This window comes from Pararge aegeria, chromosome 20, assembly GCF_905163445.1.
Source record: "Pararge aegeria chromosome 20, ilParAegt1.1, whole genome shotgun sequence".
NCBI classification, from domain to species: Eukaryota; Metazoa; Arthropoda; class Insecta; order Lepidoptera; family Nymphalidae; genus Pararge; species Pararge aegeria.
The window spans coordinates 9,954,611-9,959,342 of record NC_053199.1 but is presented as its reverse complement, the minus strand read 5'-3'; positions in this window follow the sequence as shown (position 1 = coordinate 9,959,342).

Sequence of the window (4,732 nt, the reverse complement as noted above, 5' to 3'; positions counted from 1 at the left end):
AATTTGTTACGAATTGAACGAAATTGCCTATTAATAATGAATTCGTTTGAATAATTTGCTAAATAATGTTATTGAAAATACCGACATATTTAAATGCTATTTGGAACATATTTTTTGGAACTGAGGTTTTTTGGAACTGATAGCACTTTCTTCTAAAGTGCTAATAATAAATGAAAAATCTGTTTGTTTGTATTGACTCTACCACCGGTTCGGAATATTCTACCGAGAAGCCGCAAGAACTCAGCAGTTTCTCGTTTTCAATATGACTAATGTACAATTTAACATAGACGTAATAAAGCTTCTCACACAGTATAATAGAGAAACACTAGATATTAATTATTATTTACTTATTGCAACTGTTAACTGGGGAGAGCATTGATAACTATCATACGAGTTTAGTTTATCATTCAGAAATGAGGAGATCCGTAGAAGAACTAGAGTTACCGACATAGCTGAGCGAGTTGCGAAGCTGAAGTGGCAATGGGCGGGGCACATAGCTCGCAGAACCGATGGACGTTGGGGTCTTAAGGTGCTGGAATGGCGACCCCGCACCGGTAAACGCAGCGTAGGTCGGCCCCAAACGAGGTGGACAGATTAACTTAATTTTAACTAAGAAATCATTATTACTAAAATATAGAACTCATTCTCAACCAAGGCACGTTAATGAGACATAAAATAGGTCTTATGATCGAGTTTAAAGTAAACAACTTATAATAGGGCAAACGAAGTCACGATATTGTGCACGAATTCTTCTGAAATCGTTCTTAACTTGAGTTGAAATCGATTTCCGCTTGAATTCTCATAAGCACCCGTTGCAGTACATCAGACACATAAAGCCCGTGCCTTAAGTGTCTGATCTACGGCCAGGAATGCCCTATTTATGGAATAAATAAACTTGGTTATTCTAGATAGCGCAGGCATCTTATCGAAGTTGTAAACGAATTTTTACGGGAGAAGTTAAAACTTTTAAAGCTCTTAGCTCTACGACAGGCTTGAAATAAAAACGTAAAGTATGAAGTAACAGCTTATTAATGCATAGCTTTAAGCAAAGATCTCCCTTTTTAGAAAAATGAATATGGAAATAAGACCTACTTTAAGTGTTTGTGACTATACTACACATGAAAACTCTTTAGTTTGTATGCATGAGCTGAAATCCGGAAGGTCACAGATCCAAATACCACGTAGATGATTGAGATGATGCAGTGTAAGATGGTAGCACACTAATATGCTGGGGTATGATAGTTGTACTAAACAAATATCCCAACCCATTACCCAATCGCTGTCTATGCGGCATAGCACCGGCACGCAAAACTTTAAGTTTAGCGGCATAAGCAAAGCCGAAGCAGCGAAAATTCAGAAATTATAAATTCCCAAATTGTCTCTGCCTGGATAAAATTCGGGATGCATTTCATGATCGAAAAACCCAAAAAGTATCTAATTATTTTATGCACGACCTAGGTCTAGTACTAAAGACTTCGTTATCCTTTTCCAACCATACTAACATACAACGAGGTAGTTAGTTATGTTTACATGTTTTATAGACGCACTGATGCTTGGAAACGTACAGGTCTTTTACCGGGGACCTGCGAACCTTTGTGCCGGAGTATTTCTACTCAGTTGAGCGAAGAGAAAACGTCTAGGAATATATTAATCACTTTATCGTACGCTATCATACTTAGGAGCAGTAAGTGATCATCATCATCACCCTTTTAACTTCCCATGGCTTGCTCTCTCCTAGGGGATATGGACCCAGACGCTGCTCCAATGCGGGTTGGTGGGTCAGACTTGCATGAAGAGTTAACTTAGAATTTATACGCAAAGTAAGGGAAATTATTACTGACTCTATTAGTAAAAGTATTAGTTTGAAGAAGGTTACAGTATGCTATTCTGAAAAGGGAATTTGTTACTATAACATTAAAATAGATCAATAGTTACGGTTACTGAATATGAAATAATCACAAAAATAATAGAGAGAGATTCTTTGATGTCCCAGAGGGTCTATAGACGAGAGGATGTTATTGACGTGAATAGGAGAAATATCTGCTTTGAAGTTTATTATAAAGATACGGACATGCGGATATCGATGTACCAAATAAAATATGTCGCGAAAAAAGGCACCCTTATCGGGTTCTTATTTTGAGGTTGCTTCTCATTCATAGCTATGGTACATAGGAACAGAAATCATAGTCTTCATTATTATCAACATAGTAGCTCACGTTCTTCGGGTACGGTTTTTATAAATCCCGTGAAGAACCGTTAACTCTCCGTAGTCCATATTAATTTCCGTCTTTTCAACTAACAATATGCCAAAAATCAAGTGGATTTGTTGCTTCGTTAGGGCTCAAATTGAGGACAAATGAACTAAGGAACACGCTTTCGCAATGATGATATTAATATGGAAAGTATAGATTACCGGCACTAAAGGACGCGGGTCTCAGAAAAGTACCACTCTCTAAAGTTAAATTAATTAAGTACGTAAGTAGTAAAACAATATAAAACGCACTTTTCCTAATGAATTGTGTGGATATTTCATCATGAGCATCATCATAGCTTATTTTATATTTTAGTTTCCTAATTACGTCGTTAATTTAAATTAAGTCTACTGGTTTAAGAAACAAGCTTTTGCATAATTTATTTTTACCTGGCTTGAATAACTAAGAATATTTTCTGATGGCTTATTGAAATTAATAAAATAGCTATTTAATAATTTGGCTATCTGTTCTGTATAGTTTCATTTGTGTGTTTTTTCGTGTTCGATTGTCGTCTTTATTTAGTTATTTTGGGATGTATTTTGTTTTATAATACCTACCCCAAGTATTCTATAATTTGTTTATTTTACTAATATTGTGGTTTTAATTATATAACTAATATTTTAAGTTAGTGTAAAGTATATTTCATTTTAAAACACACTTTACACTAACAATTAATAAAAATGTGGTTTACATTTGACAAGTTAAAAAAATGGAGTGTAGTTAAAAATGATCTTAGGAACAAATGTTCACAAATGTATCTAATAAAGCTTCCGTATTGTCGAATAAAGAAATCAGGACGAAAACTACCGTGCACAAAATCATTGCTTTTCATACGTAAATATTGTGTCCACGTACGTTAGCATGCATATTAAATAAACCCAGCGCTTGCATACCCAGCCTAGCAAACAACGCGTCTGAATTTATGAGCAGAAAGCAAACATCTTGCACATAAATTCGTCCGAGTTAACCGAAAACGTCGGACTAAGATATTACGAATGTCTTTTTAAAAAGTCTGCTCCGCGCTGCTACATGTGTGTACTGAAGTTTTTCTCCTCCCAATAGGTGTTGTTTGTTCAGAAAGTAGGTTGATATTTTTGTGAATCTTTTAGAGTTAACTATGTATCTGATTCGTTGATCGAACACGAAATCAATGATCAATCTAATCCAAAATCTTTAGATGGAAGATAAAATATATTCGTGCTATCCCTTTCTTAATGTTTCCTGTTGACAAGGACGCCAAAACTAACTAACTATTATTGTTAGTTTAGTAGTAGTAGAGCTTTTTGTGATACAGTTCCCCCGAGAAAGTACTACCGCCGTGGTTATTTCTGCTGTGTCCGGTCTGAAGGCCATGGTTGCCGGTGTTCCTACAGGCACATGTGGCTGAACACCTACGCAGGTGGATGGACACAAGGCGACACGTTGCAGGATGTGTCCTTTGCATGCCCCGCGCACTGTTGCAGAAGACCCGCCTTATGGTCAGTGGTATAATACAGTAACCCAGGGAGTCCCCACTTTCAATAGAGAGACCTTAGAACCTTTATATTAGAAAGCGGTGCACTTACATGTACAGACATTTTTAAAGACATCCGCGCCCTTACACAGCTGGTTGAAATAGATAAAGTACTCGTTAGTAGGCGGCAGATTTTTTTTTTTATTAACAATAGGCCAGCGTTTGACGACAATCATGCCCGTTAGAAAGCAATGATGAGGTCTAGGTTGGAGCACACTTGCCTAGAAAAAGCCTGTTCTCTCTAGCCTTGAAGGTACTCAAATGATACGTGGCAGGTAACACTGTTGCCGGGAGGGCGTTCCACATCTTAGCGACACGTATCAGAAACGTGGATAAAAAACGTTTCGTGCGTGTTGATGGAATATCAACCACATAAGGATGCCACCGCTCACGGTGTCTCGCTGTTCTGTGGTAGAATGGGGAAGGGGGAACAAGATTGTGAAGTTCCTGAGCACATTCACCGAAGTACATCCGGTAAAAAACCGATAAATAGGTAACATTGCGTCGGTGCTGGAGACTATGTAGTTTCGCCTGCGTTAAAGAATTGTCGCTGTTGTTGATAGGCGTAAAAAATAACATACTCATTATAAAACTAGTTAAAGTATAATAAATAATAACATTTAATAAGATGGTTAATCTTGGTGATCTCCACACAATTTCCAAAGTGTCGGACAAGCTTGTGATACCGCTGCTCAAACACTATCAAAAAAATAATTTTATTGATTTTTCTTAAGTTCAGGAGCATCTCGCGGTGCACTTTCTACGGCGCCCAGGTTGGAAAGCTCAGCATTAGCCAAAGTGTGTTAATAGGATAGAAATGAGTTTACAGGATCTCGGGGCTGTTAAACATTGTACCACAAAGTTTCACATATATACAAATAAATTTAATTGGAGACAAGTTTAATTATAGATAGTAATCAAAGTCTGCTGTTGGAACAGGGAAGGGGTTGATAAGAGGATGTCAGGT